The sequence below is a fragment of the Diceros bicornis genome, chromosome 5 (assembly GCF_020826845.1).
Source record: "Diceros bicornis minor isolate mBicDic1 chromosome 5, mDicBic1.mat.cur, whole genome shotgun sequence".
NCBI classification, from domain to species: Eukaryota; Metazoa; Chordata; class Mammalia; order Perissodactyla; family Rhinocerotidae; genus Diceros; species Diceros bicornis.
The window spans coordinates 69053798-69075441 of record NC_080744.1 but is presented as its reverse complement, the minus strand read 5'-3'; the positions used below and the strand labels follow the sequence as shown (position 1 = coordinate 69075441).

General features: G+C 35.8%; 1 protein-coding gene across 11 annotated transcripts in view; it reads right to left on the bottom strand.

Moving 5' to 3' along the window:
* The window catches only part of PEAK1 (pseudopodium enriched atypical kinase 1), a 319364-nt gene that overhangs the window by 107413 nt on the left and 190307 nt on the right, over positions 1 to 21644 (bottom strand). Inside the window, exon 5 of one of the 11 annotated variants that reach the window (XM_058542136.1) lies at positions 19435 to 19610. The exons of 9 other annotated variants lie outside the window; for them this stretch is intronic. The gene's annotated coding sequence lies outside the window, so the exon portion shown is untranslated. Of the gene's footprint in view, positions 1 to 15832; positions 15931 to 19434; positions 19611 to 21644 lie in introns of all 11 variants that reach the window. One more of the 11 variants, XM_058542138.1, reaches the window with a different exon arrangement.

Genomic DNA, 21644 nt, shown 5'->3' with positions numbered 1-21644 from the left:
ATAAATAGGTAGCATAAACCTGGGCTTAAAGGATGGATAAGATTTATTTATTTTTCCTCCATTTTTATTAAGGCATTCTTTACAACAATAAAATCCACCATTTTAAAAAGTGTAAAGTATGATAATTTTTGTTAATTGTATACAATTGTGTAACCACTACAATAATGAAGGTATAGAACAATTCTCTCACTCAAAAACGTTCCCTGTGCCCTTCTGCATTTGACTCTTCCCCCCCCAACAACTTGCTTTCAGTCACTATAGCTATTCCTTTTTTAGAATTTCATATAAAGAAATTTCATACAGTATGTAGTATTTATGTTTGACTTCTCTCACCATAATGTTTTTGAGATTCATCCATGTTGTTCTGTGCAATACTATTTTGCTCCTTTTTATTGCTAGTAGGATTCCACGGAATAAACACACTACAATTTGTCTGTTCACTCAGTTTTCAGCTATTATGAGCAATGCTGTTACCAACATTTGAATACATTTTTGGGTGGGCACGTGTTTTTTTCTTGCTTGGGTTAATATGTTAAAGTGGAATTGCTAGGTCGAATGGTGAATATTCAAGTTTTTGTTTTTGTTTTTGTTTTGGTGAGGAAGATTAGCCCTGAGCTAACGTCCGTGGCCAATCCTCCTCTTTTTGCTGAGGAAGATTGGCCCTGGACTAACATCTGTGCCCATCTTCCTCTACTTTATATGGGATGCCACCACAGCATGGCTTGACAAGCGGTGCATCGGTGCACGCCCGGGATCTGAATCTGTGAACCCCTGGCCACCGAAGCAGAGTGTGCGCACTTAACCGCTACGCCACTGGGCTCGCCTCCATGAAAGTTTAACTTTATATGGTACTGCCATATTATTTTTCGAAGTGGCTATATCAATTTGTATTCCTCCTAGCAATGTATGAGAGTTCCAAGTGTTCTACAACCTTTCAATGTTTGTCATTGTTAATCTTTTTTTTTTTCAGTTTGCATTTGTCAGATAACAAGTGATGCTGAGCATCTCTCCATGTGCTTATTGACCATCACGTACCTACTGTGAAGTGTCTGTTCAAATCGTTTGTCCATTATAAAAAAAAAATTGAGTTGTTTGTCTTCTTGAGTTGTAAAAGTTCTTTATGTATGCTGGATACAAGCTCTTTATCAGATACATATTTTGCAAAAATTTTCTCCCAGTCTGTGGCCTTTTTGTTTTCTTAAGTGTCTTACAAAAAGCAAGTTTCTACTTCTGATAAAGTACATTTAATCACTATTTTCTTTTAGTTTGTGCTTTGGGATGTTCTTTTTAAGAAATCTTTGCCTAACTCATGTTTTTCTTCTATGGTTTCCTCTAGAAGTTGAATAGTTTTAACTTTCACATTTAGGTTTATGATCCAATTTGAGTCGAATTTTATGTATAGTTTGAGGAAATGGTTAAAGTTTATTTTAGCCCATACAGATGTCCACTTGTTTTGGCATTTTTTGTTGAAAGGACTATCTCTTTTCCATTGAATTAGCACTTTCGTTAAAAAAAAAAAAATCAATTTATCATATATGTGTGGATCTACTTCTGGACTTTCTATTCTGTTCCATTGATCTATGTGTCTATCCTTTTGTCAGTATCAGACTGTCTTCATTACTGTATCTTTATAGTAAATCTTGAAATCAAGTAATTTAAGTTTTCCAACTTTATCAAATTTTTTTTTTTTAGCTATTCTAGACCCTTTACCTTCCCATATAAATTTTAAACCCAGCTTGTCAATATCTTCAAAAAAGCCTGCTGGAATTGGATTGAAATTGCATTGAATTTACAGGTTTATTTGGGGAGGACTACCATCATAACAATATTGAGTCTTCTGATCCATGAGCACAGTATTTTGCTCCATATATTTAGGTCTTCTTTGGTTTCCCATCGCAATATATACTTCTCAGTGTAGAGATCTTTAACATTTTTTGTTCAATTTATCCTAAATATTTTGTTTTCTTATGCTATTGTGAATGGAGTTGTTTTCTGAAATTTCATTTTCTAATTGTGTGATGCCAATATACAGAAAGAAATTGATTTTGTATATTGACTACATATACTGCAACTTTGCTAAATTTGTTTGTTTTTAATTTCTTAGGGTTTTCTACACACATGATTATGTTATTTGCAAATAAAGCTGGTATTAATTCTTCCTTTTCTGATCTGTAGGACTTTAATGAATTTATTTTTTGCCTTACTGGACTGGTAAGACTTCTAGAACAACATTAAATGAAATGGCGACAGTGGACATCCTTGCCTTGTTCCTGAACTTAGATAGAAAGCATTGAGCCATTTGCCATTGAGTATGATGCTATCTGGAGAGGTTTTTTTGTAGATAACCTCATTCAGCTTAAGGAAGTTTCCCTATAACACTAATTTGATGAACATTTTTATCATGAAAGGGTGTTGAATTTTGTCAAATGTTTTCTCTGTATTTATTTAAATGATCATATTTTTTTCCTCCTATATTCTATTAAAATGGTGAATTATGTTGATAGATTGTCAGATGTTAAGCCAACCTTGCATTTCCAGGATAATGGTATTATCCATTATATTTATTGTTGGATTCAATTAGTTAATGTTTTGTTAAAGAATTATGCATCCATTTTCCTGAAGAATATTAGCCTGTAGTTCCCTTTTCTTGTATTTCTTTGTCTGGTTTTGGAATTGGGGTAATACTGTCCTCATAAAATATACAGGAAAGTGTTTCCTCCTTATCTATTTCCTGAAAGAGTTTGTATAGTATTGGTGTTTTTCTTTTTCTTAATGTTGGATAGAATTCCCCAGTGAAGCCATCTAGGCCTGAAGTTTTCTTTGTGGTGAGGTTTTAAATCATGAATTAAATTTGTTTAATTGCTATAGGGCTGTTCAAAGCTTTCTATATCTTGGATCAGTTTTGGTAATTTATGTCTTTGAAGGTTGATTTTTTTTTTCTTTGCACATAGCCCTCCAATTGTTCCAGTAACATTTGTTGAAAAGGTTATCCATTGCCCATTGAATCGCCTTGGACTTTTGTTAAAAAAAAAAAGTTAACTGATCACATAGGAATGGGTTTATTTCTGCACCCTCTATTCTTTTCCATTGATCTATTTGTCTCTCTTTACACTGTACCACACTGTTTTGATTACTGTAGGCTATAATAAGTGTTGAAATCAGGTAGTGTAAGTCCTCCAACTCTGTTCTTCTGCAATGTTGTTTTGGCTCTTCAAGTCCCATTGCATTTCAATACAAATTTTAGAATCAGCTTGTCAATTAGATCGATGTGAGACCTTTCTTCTTGTGCAATGCAGGCATTTAAAGCCATACATTTCCCTCTAGGTACCACTTTGGCTGCATCCCACAAATTTCAATATGATGTATATTCATTGTCAGTTCAAAATATTTTCAAATTTCTCTAATTTTTTTGCTTTGACCCAATGCTCATTTAGAAGTGTTTTTCTGATTACCTTATTGTTATTGATTTCTAGTTCAGTTTCATTGTGGTGAGAGAACAAACTCTGTATGGTTCCAATCTTTCTAAATATGAGACTTGTTTTCTGGCACAGATTGTACCTTATGTTGGTAAACATACCATGTGCACTTGAAAAGAATGTCTATCCTGCCACTGTTTGGTATAATGTTCTATGAATATCAATTAAGGCTAGGTGGTTGACAGTGTTCTTCAGATAATCTATGTGTTTACTGGACTTTTCTTTGTCTAGTTCCATCAATTGATGAGAGGATAGTGTTAAAAGCAACTATGATTGTGAAGTTGTCTATTTTGCCCTATAATTCTGTTGACTTTTGCTTCACGTATTTTGAAACATTGGTATTATATACATACATATTTATAGTTTGCTATATGTTCCTGCTGAATTTAAGTTTAATTTTCCTGTTGGATTTTTAGCTATTATATTTTGCATTATTATTATTCTTTTTTTTGGTGAGGAAGATTCGCCCTGAGCTAACATCCATTGCTAATCTTCCTCTTTTTTTGCTGGAGGAAGATCAGCCCTGAGCTAACATCCATGCCAGTCTTCCTCCATTTTGTATGTGGGACACCACCACAGCATGGCTGATGAGTGGTGCAGGTCCATGCACAGGATCCAAATCCACAAACCCCGGGCCACCGAAGCAGAGCACACTGAACTTAAGCACCACGCCATGGGACCAGCCCCTTGCATTATTTTTAATAGTAGTTGTCCCTAGGGATTACAATATATATCCTTAAGTTTTCATAGTTCACTTATGGTTAATAATGGACTATTTCACATAAAATATAAAATGTTTGCAATCTTATACCTATATGTCATAAATACCATAAGACAATGTTGTAATTTTAGACAATGTTTAATTTTTCAATGGTTACATAGTCTATAAAGAAATTAAGAGGACAAAGATAAAAAAAAAAAAGAAGCCTTTTATGTTTGCCCAGATATTTAGAATGTCTATGTCTGATGCTCTTTATTCTTTACTGAATATTCAAGTTTCCATCTAGAATTATTTATCTTCAGCCTGAAGAACTTTCATTAGCATTTCTTATGGTGCAGGTCTCTTGGTAGCAAATTCTCTGTTTTCTTTTTTCTGAAAATGTATTTTGCCTTCATTTTTTTTTAATTGAGGTATAATTTACATAACATTAATTTCTGGTGCATAATGTAATGATTTGATATTTGTATATACTGCAAAATGATCATCACCATAAGTCCAGCCTTCATTCTTGAATAATATTTTTGCTGGGTATGGAATTCTAGGTTGACAGTTTATTTTCTTTCAGCACTTTAAAGATGCTATTCTACTCTCTTCTGTCCTCTGTGGATTCTGATAAGAAGCCAACTATTAAATATCATCTAACAGATGTGTGAGGCTTTGTTCATTTTCCCCCTAATCTTTCTTTCTTCTGTTTCTGTCTTGGATAATTAATATTGACCTGTTTGGGATCACTTTCTCTTTTCCTCTGTCATGTCCACTCAGCTGTTAAGTCCATCCAGTGAATTTTTCATTTCGGATATAGTAACTTTCAGTTCTAGGACTTCTATTTGGTCTTTTTATTGTTTCTATTTCTCTGCCAAGACTTTTCATTTCTCTGCTGAGATTTCCATGCATTGAAAACATGTTTTGTTCTACTTCACAGACAATAGTTATAATAGCTGTTTCAAAACTCTTGTATGTTAATTCCAACACCTGGTTCATCTTGGGGCTGAAATCAATAGATTATCTTTTCAACTGAGAATGTGTTCCATTTTCTTGGTCTTTTTCATATCAAATAATTTTGGATTGTATCTTGAGTTGTGGAGATTCTGGATTCTGTTATTTTTCTCTAGTGAGAAAAATTTTTCTAGTGTTTCCTTTGTTTTAATAGATAATTTTTTTGGCTAGTCTCTAACTGTAAAATTTTTTTCTTGGGCAGTAGATTTTCTGTTTTTAGTTGAGCTAGTCTGAGTCTATTCTGGGCATGTATGGTTCAAAGGTCAGTCATACCTGGAGATCTCCTGTCTGGCTCTTTCCCTTTGCAAGCCACACTCTCTTCAGCATTCCCAGCTTCCTAGTTTCTCTTTTCTGGTTCACCAGTTCAGAAAGGCTACAAGTTTTTCCACGTCTACACTATTGCTACCCATTCTGCACTGCATGGAACTGCATTTAGGCTCTGGCTGAATGAGATTTAGTTGCATAGTTCCTTGTCTCCCTCCTCCAAGTGAGTGTGAGTTATTTCTGGGGTTGATATACAGAAAGAAGTGTAGGGGACTTCTTTCTCTATATTTAAGGAAAGGTTAATTTAAGCTATTTAAGGAAAGGTATGAAGGTAAGAAAGCATATGAACAGTGAGATGCAGTGAAGTGGGAAATAGTGCTGTAATGTTAAGTTAGGATTAAATTACATAAATTGTTAAATGCCAGCTAGGCCTAGGAGTACAGCCAATGACATAGACATTTTAGGCAGAAGGATGAGCTAGCATCTGTTGCCAATCTTCCTCTTTTTGTTTGAGGAAGATTGTTGCTGAGCTAGCATCTGTGCCAATCTTCCTCTATTTTGTATGTGGGATGCTGCCACAGCATGGCTTAATGAGCAGTGTGTAGGGCCATGCCCAGGATCTGAATCCACAAATCCCAGACCGCTGAAGTGGAGCGCACAAACTTAATCACTACACCATCGGGCCGGCCCCCGTATTTATATTTTAGCTCAAGATTAATCCATCTGTACTGTTTAAAATTAACTGCAATATGGAGAATGACTGAAGGGAGTAAGGTGGCAGTTCCAATAGCGCAGGTAGAAGGTAATGAGGTCTTAACTAGGCTAGTGGCAGACGGAATAGAAAAGAATAAATGGAAATGAAGTGATTTAGCAAATGACTGATTGATGATCCTGAAATACTTCAATAATCTGAATTATCATAAAAAGATTAAATTTTACTGTTATTAGACAGAGAGAGTACCCTTTCATTATTTATTTAATAGTGAGGACTATTATAAAAGCAAATCAATGTAAAATTATTTCTTTAGACTTATGAGCCTGGTTCATCTAGTGAGTGACAGATAATTACAGACTATAGTTATATGGGCTCTGGTTTCAAATATCATATAGTAGGTATCCTTTAATTAGGATATATGTATATTGGTGGGAAATGAAAACCAACTTTAGTTCCCAAACCTACTTCCCAGTAGGGTGTAAAGCTGCCATTAATCCAAGCCTAATTATAGGACTGCCCATGCTATAGTCTCATCAATACTTTAATACCTAAAGAGTCTGGAGTAAAGACTAGAAAAGGACTAAAATCTCTTTTTGATTGAGATACTATAAAAGCTAAAATGGCGGGCCAGCCCTGTGGCTTAGCCGTTAACTGCGCGCGCTCCGCTACTGGCAGCCTGGGTTCGGATCCTGGGCGCGCACTGACGCACCGCTTGTCCAGCCGTGCTGAGGTCGCGTCCCACATACAGCAACTAGTAGGATGTGCAACTATGACATACAACTATCTACCGGGGCTTTGGGGGTGGGGGAAGGAGGAGGATTGGCAATAGATTTTAGCTCAGAGCCGGTCTTCGTCAGCAAAAAGAGGAGGATTAGCATGGATGTTAGCTCAGGGCTGATCTTCCTCACAAAAAAAAAAAAAAGAAAAAAACCTAAAATGGCTTTCAAGCCATTACTACCATAAAGAATAAAACTCCAACTAAAACAATACATAGCACTTACAAAGTAATCTTCATTTTCAAAGCACTTCATCCTCATTAACTAAGACTGAATTCAGTGATCTACTATAATTTTATATATTAAAATTCATTTATTAATAAACAATACTTTAATTTAATGTTATTATAATTGTTAATTAATTTTCTTTTTGACTTATGTGCAAATATTTTTTTCTTATATATTAAGAAAAGAGTGTAGACATCAACAGTCCCTCCCCTGCCACAAAAAGATTAAACACATTTACAGATGTTAGCAATTTAAGTATGACAAAGGCAAAATATAACTGGACTTTTGTTTCTCAAAAGGTGGTGGGAGTAGAAAGAAAAGATAGCCAAGATTAACTAGGAGGAAAAGGGTGGGTAGTGCTCTTTGCTCTTTAGTGAAAAGAAAGGCCGCTGAAATTCTTCATGAGAAATTTGGTGAAAGATGATGGAAATCTTGGTAAAATTTGTTTGGTTTTAGAAAGCTGATTAACAAAAAGGTACTATGCATTGAGATTTGTTTGATTTAAAAATTACAACTTTCACTCAGAAGCTTCAAGGTAGCAGAACAAATGTAATGTCTTTAAAAAGTTGCAATCATGTTGCTTATTACCACCTAGAATATGTTACTTGAATAGGGAATATTTTCCTTTTATTAATGTATGACTAGAGTTGATAGGTATGGTTAGGCTGTGGAGTATTCTACACACTACTAAGGAGAGTACCAAAAAAGTACAAGTTTTTTCAAGGGTGATTAGGCATACATAAAACATTCCCAAAACATACAAGAAACAAAAATAAAACAAACAAGGCAGATTAGAAACTTACATGTTTTTTGATCTTGCAATTAATTTCTAAGAATTTATCTTAAAGGAAGGCAGTACTATGCTCAAGGATTAATCTACATGCACAAATAATTTTCTAAACAATGTTCAATACAATGTTATTTATAATAGGGAAATGAGAGACAACCTAAATGTCCCATAATAGGGGATTGGTAACTTAAGACAGTATAGCAATATGACTCAATATTATACAGTTATTGAAATGGAGACAATTAATCTTAATGACATTAAAAAATGTTCATAAAATATAACCAGGTTTAAAAAGAATAAAAACTACATACAGAAAAATCCCAGTTTTGCTAAAAACAATGTATATAAACCTAATAAAAAAGACTGAAAGACTAATGAATAAGAAAATGTTAAATGAAAATGTATACATTCAAAATTTTCTGCTACAAGCATATTTCATTCAACATTTATTACTTTCAGATCAGAAAAAAATTACCTTGAGTCACTAAAAAATAGTCACTTATGCCCTTGCCCACTTGCAATGTGCTCTAGATATTCTAGCCCTGATGGTTACACATAAACCTTCTGCTCTGTCATTGCAATTCTGAATGAGTCCGGCAAAGATCACATGGTCAGTCACCTGAGACAGATTACATTAAATTGTTATGAGTTTGGGGACCCAAATGACCGCCCTCTATTGCAGACCAATACTAAAGTGAGACTATGTGTGTCCTAGGCAAGAGTTGTTCTCTAGAGGTGAGAGGCTAGTGCATTAACCAGGTTTTATATTAAATGTCTTCATAATTTGTGAGCAGCCAGATGGTTGGTAATATGTGTAGATAGTTTGAAACATAGGCTAGCTGATTTCAATTAGCATTGAAGTGAGACAAATGATAGTGAGGATCTATATTGCTAAGCCCAGGGGTACTGAGAGAATATTTTCTTACAGATGAATACTCCATGAGCTCAAGTTCCCAATTATACAATATAGCTAATAGGTTATCCTGGAACACATGTGCTGTTGGAAAGAACCTCTGTTATGAAGCACCTAACTGGGCAAACATTTTATGTCCAAGATAAGGAAAGCAGCTAATGTGAGTGAAGAAAGGGAATTAAAAAAAAAACAAAACAATTTAACCTATATGCTTATGTTTCAGAATGCACGAAGTTTTGTAAGGGATTTTGGCAGCAAATAAAAATACCTCTATGGTTAGCTGAAGTAGTTTTGAGCCAAATCAAAGGCTCTGCCTGAAAAGATTAGTAACTGAACAAGTGTTGGCTTTTCTAGGCTTAGCATGCAATGCCAAGTTTTATGTCACGCTCCTCAAGGTGCCAGCTGTGTTGTTCGTGATGATTCTCCTCTACACTATATAGAGAAAAAGGACACAGAAGAGTCCTTGAGAATGCCACTATTTGGGCATATCTTGACCTCAAAAATTCAGGTAAGTCAGGATAGAATGGAACTAATTCCCTTATTCAAAATAAGGTTGAGAATCTAAAATTTAATTTCTTTTCTGAATCACAGGGATTCTGATGGTCATTCAGAAAAGTGATGTGACTTCAAGTCTCCCAAAGAAATTAAATGAATTTTTTTTTCAAAAACATGAAGTAAAACAGAAATATAAAGTTTTTAAAGATATAATTTTAACTTTTAATTTTCTTTCATAGAAAACAATCCACAATTTTTTTTCTCCTTGTTAGCTACATTGCTAATGAAATGCCTGACGTTAAGAAAATTAAATAGTTTTTAATACTTGTTTCATCCCATTCAGTGACTGAAATGCTTACTATTGACTACTAAATGCCTACTATACTGTAGGCACTATACCAGGTGCTTCCTATACATTATTGCAAATCACTAACTATCCCAATGACCTTATGCAGGTATTTTCATTTTACAGGCTAATGAATTGAGAGTCAAAGAAATCAAGTAACTTGACCAATGTCACACAATCCAAGTCCTACTCTAAAACCTATGCTCTTTCCATATAACTGTAATTAAATGGGAAAATCTCTGTTAGTCACTGGCTCTTAGTGAAGCAATTTTCTTGCAAACAAAAACAATAAAAGACTCCTCTGGGGCACACCAGTATGGCTCTGAGACAAAGCATGGAGTTTCCACTAATAAAAGGGCATGTCTTCCAGATGCAATTTTCTGTCATAGAATAAATAAACATTATGAAATAGTTTGAAGTGGCAAAATAAAGAGCAAACAGTTAATCTTATAGGCAAAAAGGCAAACACAGGGACCAGCCCGTGGTGTAACAGTTAAGTTCCTGCATGCCGCCTTAGCCGCCCTGGGTTCGCCGGTTTGGATCCTGGGCATGGACCTACTCACCGCTCATCAAGCCATGCTGAGGCAGTGTCCCACTTAGAAAAACTAGAAGGACCTACAACTAGGATATACAACCAAGTACTGGGGCTTTGGGGAGGAAAAAGAAAAAGAGGAAGATCGGCAACAGATATTAGCTCAGGGCCAATCTTCCTCAAAAAAAAAAAAAAAAGAAAGAAAGAAAAGGAAACAGAATAAGGAGACAGGAGCTACAGGTAATAAGAATAATTATTTAGACTCTTGCTACTCAAAGTGTAGACCACTAACCAGCAGCATTGGTATCACCTGTGAGCTTGTCAGAAATGCAGAATCGCAGGCCCCTCTCCAAACCTATTGAATCAATCTGTTTTTAAAAGATTAGTACATTCATGAAAGCTTGAGAAGCAATGATTTTAATTATAATTAAGCCAGTACTGACTAAATGATGCTCAAAACTGGTCTAAAGAGGTAGAAATTAGCCTATGGCCAACAATGCCTCCAGGAAAAACAGGTATTTTCATGCTTTTCCATCATTTGATTAATTCTGTAAATTTTGTATAGTAGCTTTTGCTTCACTTGCTAAGAGCATTTTTGCAGCAAATTTTGAGGTCATTATTCCATTCTTTCAATCCTACCTGGTAAGAACTTAGTTTCATCCCTCACCCTTCACCCATTCATTCCTAGGTAACATCCACGCCTAAACAGAAAAGCAACAGCACATGCCTAGTCAGAGTTTTACTTTACAGTGATCAGGGCCAAAGGGCCAAGATATGAACCTGCTGGGATGAAATGCATTTATAAGCAAGAGCAGCTGTCTTCACCCAAATTCAAGGTTTTTCTTATAATTTAACTATACTAGCAAGCAATCTGGATATTACCCCAGAAAATGCATTTTCTGTATCAATAGAGGTCTCTAATACTGTGGCTAAAGGCAAGGATTTATGGATTCATTTGTCAAGACAAAAGATTTTGGAAAAATATCTTACTTTTCTTAAACAGCTAGTCACTACCCAAACCATTAAGACTAGGGGGAAGAGTGATAATGCATTTGATCACAGAGAGAATACTTAATTAAATCCATTAAGTAATTGATTGATGATAAAATAAAATTATTACCACTGTCCTGTTACATAAACTGAAACATAAAACTACTGATGGATTCCTCTCCTCACTGAAAGCAGTAGCTTTGCCAGACAGTTAAAAACAACCTGCCCGACGTATCTGACCAGATGATAATGAGTTAGTTTTAAAGGAAAAACAACAGCCTCTTTTGAGAGATTTTTAAAAACTTCAATATTATTTACATTTGTTAGGTTTATAAAACACTCATGTGGAACAACAATAAAGACTGCCTCTGAGTCAAAATCTATCCCTTCAATATATTTTAAGGGAATTCTTTCTTAAACCAATGTTAGTCCTTTTCTTACTTTTTGTCAGGGTTATTCTCCATCACTCATAATAATAAAAAATATCTAAGTCAAATCCTCAAAAAGCTTAAAAAACAGCATATTTTTTTTCTACTTTAACTTCAAGAATCTCTCTAACCAAAGAAAAATAAATTCAGACCAAGATACTGAGACACTATCTGGTTTCTAATTCCAGACTCTTCTACTTCATAATCTTATAAATCTTACATTCTTATATCCCACAACAAAAAGGACTGAAAAAGATTGGTGTCACCCAGCTAATACCATAATGCAGGAAAGGAGTAGCGATACAATTCAATGCTTGAATTATAATAAAATTTTCTCAATTGTCTAGTTGTTACTAATACAGTGTTCTTCTGTCTGATGGTGCCTTCCTTTTTTGCTTCTCTTCTCCTTCAACATGATTGTTGACCTTGATTAAAAGAGAACTGATTTGTTTCTGACACCAGATGGTTTAAGTCTGCCTAATTTGAGTAAGCTCTAAAAAAATGTTGTTTTAGAAAGGTCAATTAGTTCTAAACAAAGGCATTCAGTTCAGTAAGCATTTCCTATAGAGATACTTCCTACAGATATAAGCTGATATTTCCTGTTGTGCTCTAGTGTATAAAGGGGCAAAGGAAGCTGTAAGTGAATGCATGCATTACCAGCTGGAGTCCCCAGAGTTTCCAATTTCTGACAGCACTTACAGGAGATTTCCACTGAGCTGCTACACCAGCATTTTCTAAGATTTTGCTGAATTATGCCATTTGCAGGGAGAAGGATGTTTAAAAACACGTCCAATCCATCATGAAATCTAGATGATTTGTTTTTCTCCACAGTGATTTTTGGTTTTGCCCATCTATTTCTACTTCCATAGTTGCACCATTCACATTATTTCACATAGATTGTTCTGGCAGTCTCCCAGCTGGTGTCTTTGCCTCTAGGCCCTCCCACTCCATCCATATACAGTCGTTAAAATAATGTTTCTTAATTAATTTCATCACGTAAGGTGCCTGTTCAAAAAATTACAGTGACTCCCTATTTCTCAGCATAGCAAACCCAAGTTTCTTAGCTTTGGTTTCAAGACCTTCCATACTTCAAATCAATTATTATCGCCGCTTTACAGATGAGAAAACTGAAGCACTTTGAGGTAACTTGCCCAGGGTCACACAGTAGAGGAGGTGGAATTTCAGCCCAGGCAATTTGGTTCCCAAGTTTATGCTCTCAAGCATTACTCTACATTGCCCCTGTTAAGAGTTTGGTTGTGTGAATGTTACTTTGCAATTGTATTTACAGGTCTCTGGATATTTCCCCAACCACATTATTCTCTGAGACAGTCTACTTCTTTTGTATGTTCACAGATAGCCTATACATAGTAGACACAACATATTTCATTGACTGGTATTATACTAGAGTGGTTGTTCAGGTAAACCATAATGCCAAGATTCCAACTGCTTAGAGTCCAAGATCTCTGAATGTACAAGGTGGTTAAAATGGTTTTTGTCTAATCACATCTTTATCTGTTGTAGTTTCTGCATTTCCTTGCCTAAAAATAGTTGTGGTATTAAATTTTCCTATATGGTGTTCTTGTACAGAAATATACAATGGTGCAATCTGAGCAGAGGCTTACAAAATAAAACCAAACTATCAATAACTAGGCAGAATGGAAGACTACTCCTTATGTATTAAAGACAATCCTAGAAATGAAAGAAGTAGAAAGGCTATATCAAGCATGATTTTATATAATTTCCAGCATTTGCAATGTTTAAATTCAAAACAACTTTTAATACACTCACTGTTTTTTATATACGATGACTCCAAAAAAGTAAATAAAGGAGGAGCCCCTTCATTGAGAAGGCATTGTGAATGTACATTTCATGAGAGAAAGCAGCTTGTGATAGCCTTGATAAATGCTAGGCACAGTTTATGTAAATTAAATATTTATGCTTAGCATTATGCTCTGAGTATTTGATCAATCCTTAACTAATGGAAAAAAAAGAGAAATCAATAATTTTTAATTCTGTCAAGTTCACAGGAACAGAAAATAAAAGGAGATGTGGGTAATGTTATACAGATGGAAAGACCATAACCAGGAACTCAGAAAAGTATCTCTCCTCTTTTCCTTTCTCTTGGGGTTTTACACAATTACATTGTCAGTTAAATTGACCTGAGACGTTTCAAAAGAAATCTGAAACACTATCATTTACAAATCCACAGAGATTAACCATATAAACATATGATGACAAAGTTGCCAATACAAAGAATTAGGCATCCATATGTTCTTTCATTGACAAAACCCATTGTTCTATGGTTTTGCAACTAACAAGTTTATGTCCCAAGTTCATGATATATCAATATACCTGTTCTTAAAATAAGACAATGAATAACTTTGAAACTGGATCCAGAAATAATTAGCTACTTCAGAGGATGCTACAGAAACTGAAAACCAAGATGCCATCTACTTTCTCCACCACTATTTTCTGAGTAGTAAAAATGCAAACTTGGAGGAAACTTCAAAACCCAAAGTAAATCTGTCTGATTAAAAAATAGCTGGAGGAAGTTTTGCATAAATATTCTTTTGGATGCAGAGAAGAGCTATTGTTAGAAAAGCCTCACTCTTCATAAGTTGAGATGAAAACTGAGGATAACTCCATGCTACTAGAATAACAAGACAAACTATCACTTACTATATGTGAAGCACTTTTCATTTATCATCTCCTTTAATCCCCCCAGCTACCTTAGAAAGTATTACCATTCCTATTTTATAGATGAGGAAATTGAAGATCAGACAGATTAATTAACTTGGTCAGAGATTTAGATCTGGGTTCACACACCTGGATTGTGACAGATCTGGACTCAGAGCCATCTAACTCCAGAGTCTATGATTCTTTCTATTTTACCATACTGCAGTTTTCAACCTTTAGTGCCTGTCACAATCAACTGGGATCTTTTTCAAAATGCAGATGCATGCATGGGTTACATCCCCATTGATACTAAACCAGCAGGTCTGAGATGGTGCCAAAACATCTTTATTTTTAAAAAGCAGTTCAGGTGCTTCTGATGTACATCAAAGTAGTTGTAGCTATTACTAGATTGGGGGAAAAAAAAACCAATCAAGACAATCTAGAAGTAATTTGTCATTTTGTAATACTTGTTTTTCAGCAGATTTATCCTTCTAATTATATATTTTGTAGGCAACCATTAAATCATCCCATTTTCTATCAGTATGATATCCCTAAGCAAATAAGGAGGTTGGAGTAGGATAAGTGATACAGAGGCCCAGTTACTATAGAAGGAATGCCAAATAGGGATTGACCATTTTCCACCAATAATCTAAAAAATGAACAATATACAGACAAAAGAAGTAAGTAGAAGAGAAATATTGTCCTAATATCTTAATATAACACATATTTTTAGATTAGACAAAGAAGAATAAAACCTTATAAATAAACAGTAAACAAGAATTTAAAAGAGCTCTGGGCTTAATCTTCAGAATCTTACAATTTAGGGGCCAGCCTGGTGGCGTAGTGGTTAAGTTTGCGTGGTCCACTGTGGCGGTTGCAGGTTCCTATCTCAGGCATGGACCGACGCACCACTTGTGAAGCCACGCTGTGGCAGTGTCCCATATAAAGTAGAGGAAGATGTGCATGGATGTTAGCCCAGGGCCAGTCTTCCTTAGCAAAAAGAGGAGGATTGGCATCGTATGTTAGCTCAGGGCTAATCTTTCTCACAGAAAAAAAAAAAAAAAGAATCTTACAATTTGTAGAAATGAGATTTCAATACTTTAGATACCATCTCCAAAATGTTTTCTGCTATTTTTCTATAAAGAATAAGAAAAAAAATCTCACAGGTTAATATTTTTTCTGGTAAATATAGATTTCTCTTGATTAAGAAAATAAGCTAATATTCTATATACATCATTATTTTATCCATTCATTAAATATTTACTGACTACTTACAACATACAAGGCATTTTACTACTTCTAATCTTTCACCAGTTGCATTCTAACACCACATACTTCATGCTCTTATCATTTCCAAAATTGTACTTCTAACGACTCCAAAAATACAGAATGGTTACCAGGCCTGTTCTGTGTCAATGTGGGTTATCACACAACCTGAGTTCACAATAAGGTCATGTTAGATAATCTGCTTTGGCCTGAAACTTACCCAGAGCTTCTGATACAGGACTTCATTTAAGAAAGTTTGACCTGCAAGGGCCCTCACAGGTTGCCTGGTCCAAACTCCTTATTATACAGATGAAGACACTGAGATGCAGAAAGGGAGAAGAACTGGATTAAAATATCACACATCTGACCAAACTTGCTGCTCTTTCTCAAAACAGCACTAACTTTGAGAGGATGGGTAGGTCTCAGGCAGGGCCGCATTATGACTTTTACGGGCCCTAAACAATTTTGTCTTTTGGCCCTTACTCTAGAAAAAATTACATTTTATGACTGCTTTGTTGTGAAGACAAATATATTAATGTCATATGGTGAAAAATTTTCTTCAATTCTAGTTCATTTTTTTCCTTCTGATTTTAAAACACATTAAAACATTTTCATGGGCCCCTAAAAGTATTGAGGGCCCTGGGCACTAATGGATAAGATGGCCCTGGTTTTCAGTCCTTCAGCTGAAACCTTAGCTTTACTCTCTTCTAGGAGACTTGGTTCTGCCACAGGACTATATATGTGGCTTCTCTACGACTCAGGATGTACTGGCCCTAGAAAGCTCAGCCTTTTATTGTCAGGCTACTCTAGTGATTCTTATTCCAGCAGGAATTCAGAACCTACTTCCTCATTCTGAACCAGGCAGTCCCTTAGAAAACCATTCCAAGAGAGTCTGGAGTACTCAACAGAGATCAGCTGCCAAGCCTCTGGGAATGAAAATCTCCAGAGTCCCAAATGCATTTAAAAGGAATATTAGGCAGATCACTTCATTGGGATTTACAGTCTTGCACAATATGGCTAGTTATCACCTACAGAGACATCCTTACTCTAAGAACATGTACAAGGATTTCCTGGACTAGATATGATTTTGTTTCTAGTATATTCACTGTGTGAAAAGGCTATATCACTCATAAAATGAAGCACTGTGTAACTCGACTGTAACCAGAGAAAATCAAATACTACGAAGTCTCCCCATATTTATCCACTTTAAGAAAACTGCTATTTTAAAATCCACTTTAAAACAGAATTCATCATTCTCATAGCACACACTCCGACTGATTTCTACTTTAGGGTACTCAGGTATGAGGCTCAGCTCAAGTCTTATCCTCTCCAGGAACTCAACATTGACCACTTCTCTCATGATTTGACTCCTGACCATTTTTGTCACATGTTATTTTTCTTTAGCTGTTTCTGACCTTTAATTCAACCAATGTTATTTTGTGACTATGATATGCCACATATGACATGGTATATCCAAAGATCAGTAAAATAAGACACTGATAACTTCAAGTAAGCTAATTTCCCAAGGAGCGAATTTCAAGTAAGGGGGAGAATAATATAAAGTATACTAATATTTAAAACAGGGCAAAACATATAACTGCCATTCTAGGGTGCTTAGTGGGTGAAGGAAGTGTCCTGGAAAGATGTCATGCAGGCAATACCATTTGAGACGAGTCTTAATGAGGAAAGAGTTCTCAGAACTGAAAAGAAGGTGGAAGAGAAACAGCATTTCAAAGACACAGCAACAGCCAAGTGCCAAATATATTTACAAAACAGCAAGAAGTAGTATTTGGTTTACAATGTGTAGTACTTGTATTAAGACATGAAAAGCAAAATTAGGGGTAAAATATAAACATGTAAAAGGAATAGTAACATCTGGGACCTCATTTTATACTTTATTTGTGTTCCCTATAGCCCAGCCCAGTGTTGGTCATACATAATATTCAGTAATTGATTTAAGCTGTCAGAAAAAGCATCAACCATGTACATAATAACCCCCAGGCACCTGCCCAAAGGCATCTAATAATTACAGTAAATATACAATGACATAAGGCACTTAGAAAAAAAGTCCCCCCAAACTTATTATAAAATAGTTGTAGTCAATAGAGAATAGATTTGAGGGAAATCATTCTAACCCTTCTTGTAATATAAATTTGATAGTTTAAAAAATTCTAATAGAATTAGAAAAATTCTAATAAACACTAATTTTATGACATTTCTTTCACTGAAGCTCAGAAACAAAGTATGTGAAAAGCTACATATAAGCCAGTTTCAATACAAAAAGAATCTCTAGTGGTTTAGTCTACTCAGTCTACTTTTCATCAAGTTTTCCAGACAGATGCAAATTTAATTTAATAAAGGAAAACCATAATGGCTTCCCAAGGAAAGGGAGGCAGCTAATATTAAAGACAAAGTTTTACTGAGAACAAGCTGCACTTGCATAATTAGGTATAACTCAGGGAATTAAAGATGGCATCTTCAGTTTGAGAAACTGCCCAAATTACATTGAAATTCAGAATTTTCTTAAAGTAAAAAAAAGGTTTTAGAGTATAATTTTATTCTCAGATGTGGGCAAAATATTAAAATTAAAATACACAACTAGATTCAAAATGCCAGAAACAAATGGAATAGTTAAATATTTGAGCAATATAATTACATGAAAAATTATAATGCATGCAGGTATAATGCAATAGTTATTTGTTTAATAATATGTTTTAAAGGCTAAATTTGAATTGAAACAATTGTTATAGTCATTTCCTCTGACTACTAATCTATTCACTACTAAAGTTTTGATGATCAATATCTTCCTACACACTCATACAAATTCACTTTCTTTACAAGCACCTCTGCCTATGTTTAAATAGATATACTGTGAAATTTGAACAAAAACAGATATTTGCTCTAAGACTACCATTATGACCTGAAGCTATTGTAAATGCTTCTTCAAGAGTGGTCCACAGCCCACATGAATCATATTTCACCTGGGATGCTTGCTTAAAATGCAGATCCTTACTCCAACAATTCTTGGGTCTCACCAAGATATAAATCACTGCCCTATCATTGTAATCAGTATTCTTACTTCTCTCTTTACCCTGATTAAATTCTGTGGACAACCATGTTTTCCACTTTGCAAATACTCTCTTGTCTCTCCTTCCCCCTCTCTACTAGTAAAATGTCATCTCAACCATCAGCTTACTCTAAGCCTGCTTCTGAGCAGATGAACAGCACCAGAGAAAAACCACACAACTGTGCTGACTGTATTCACTTAAAATGTATTACTACAAGTCTTAAATGGGGACTTACTGTCAGACACAGACTCCAAACCAGTTCTTTCTACATATTTACTTTGCCACTTTGAGATAACTATTTCACAAATTTTCTTGTCTCCTCAAATCTCCAACATCCCTTTCCCAGGTCACTTACTACTGATGACCTTGCTTCATACTTCAGTGGGAAAATAGATCCAATCAGATGAATTTTATTTCATCTTCCCACTAATTCTACCAACCTAACTGCATCTGATTTGACATACTTTCCCTTCACTACCCTCACAATGGAAGAAGTGTTTATGTTCCTCTTTAAGGCCAACCCTTCTACTTGTGGCCAGGACCTCACCCACTTGCGACTTCTCAAGGACTGTTCCTGCAATGTCTCTTTTCTGCATCACTTTCTCCGTTCTGAATAATTCTCTCTGGCATATGACTGTGCCTTAATCTCATTCATCTTGAAAAACAAAACAACTCTCCCTTGTATTCATGTCTCCTTCTGGGTATGACTGCATTCCTCCATTACCTTCTAGAAAAAACTCCTCAAAAAGAGTACCTTTCATGGGCCGGCCCCGTGGCTTAGCAGTTAAGTGCGTGCGCTCCGCTGCTGGCGGCCCGGGTTCAGATCCCGGGCCCGCACCGACGCACTGCTTCTCCGGCCATGCTGAGGCCACGTCCCACATACAGCAACTAGAAGGATGTGCAGCTATGACATACAACTGTCTACTGGGGCTTTGGGAGAAAAAAAAAATTAATTAATTAAAAAAAAAATGAGTACCTTTCACTATCTCCCCACTCATTTTCTCCTCACTCTACTCTTTTCGAGTTTTTGTTTCCACCACTTCACTGAAACACTGCTAATTAAGCTCACCAAAAACTATATTTCCCTGAAGGCCAATGGCCAATTCTCTGTTCTCACCTTATCAAACCTTAAATTAGTACTTCATATAGTTGACCACCCCCTCCTTCCTGGAATAGTTCCTTCTCTAGCTTATGGGATACCTCTTTCTTCTGGTTTTCTTCTTATCTCATTGGGCAGCTCCTTCTCAGCCTGTTTTTGTTGGCTTCTCTACTAGATCTCCCAATGTTGGAGTGACCAAGAATATCCCTTAACAGTTTTCCCCGTCGTTATCTTTTCTCTTTTCCTAAGTGATTTTATCCAGTCCCACGGCTCTGGATACCATCTAATTTATATGCTTATTACTCTCAAATTTTACCTCCAGTCCGTATCTCTTTCTGAACTCCAGTCTCTTTTATACAACTGCCTTTTTGACATCTCCACTTGGATATCTAAGAGGCATCTCGTACTTAAAGTCAAAACAGAACCACTGACATCCAGTCTCTCCACTTGCAAGGTGCTCTCTTCTCAGCAAACGATTCACCATCCACCCACTTGCTCAATCAAAAACTAGGAGTCTTTTTTCCCTCACTCTCTGCCGCCTCTCCTCCAATTCAATCCATCTGTTTAAGTCTTGCTAGCTTTACCTCCAATATATATCTCAAATCTGACCAGGTTAAGCCAAGAGTAAGTCCCTTTTAAGTGTCTGATGCCAGCTTCTGTGCTGTGTCAACTCCACTTCCATGCCTCTTGTGCCTGCCTTCTCCTTGTCAAACCTACATTCACCAGCCTAGTTCGAAGTTCTCATTTTCTCATTTAAATAGCTGCCTCAGCCATCTAACTAGTCTTCCTGCCTCAAATCTCTCTCCTTCTAAGCTACTCTTCACACTATCATTAGTCACTGCTCAAAAACCTTTGGTGGATCCTCAATGTTCAATGGAACAAAACCTAACTCCCTTGTTAGGGTATTGAAAACTTTTCATTATCATAACTGAACTTATTTTTCCAGTCCCATCTCTCAGTGCATTCCCTTCAACCTCCTCTAAACATGAAGGACTACTTAATCATTTCCCAGACATGCCACGTATTGGCCTACCTCTAAGCTTTGGCTCACGCTAGGAACAATCCTGGAATACAAAGAACACTGCTCTGGCATTAGGAGACTTGGGTACGAGTTCCAACTCTGCCATGCGTCCTGAGTTCTACTCCTCATAGGTAAAATAAGGACAAAGTACCAGACTCAGGATTAAATAAGATTGTATTTCAGAGTTCCTCATGAATTCTAATGGGTACACAAAATACTGCCAAATTCCTCTAGACAATGGCTTTACAATTTTACAACCCTACAATTACTAAGAGTATCCATTTCCTCACATACTTGCTACCCCTAAAATATCAACTTTAGAAATTTCTGCAAATCTGGTAGATTAAATCAATTTTATTGTCTTTAAAATTAGCATTTCCCTGACTATTAGTGCGATTGAACATCTTTCTCAATGATTATTGGCTATTTTCTTTTCTTTGAATTCCTTGCTCATATTCTTTGCCCATTTTTCTATTTCCTCCTCCCTTTTTCTTACTATGCATATAAATACTTGCTCTATTTTATCCATTGAAAACATTTTTTTAAGTCTGGCAGTTATCCTTTTAATTTTTTAAAGCATCTTTTGTCATAAAGAAGTTTTTATTTTGATATATCTAAACTTAATCTTTTTTTATAAATGGCTTTTGTGGGGCCAGCCCAGTGGCGTAGTGGTTAAGTTCATCCGCTCCGCTTTGGCGGCCTGAGGTTCACAGGTTCATGCTCCTTGGCGTGGACCTATACACCACTTATCAAACCATGCTGCGGCAGACATCCCACACATAAAGTAGAGGAAGATGGGCATGGATGTTGGCCCAGGGCCAATCTTCCTCAGCAAAAAGAGGAG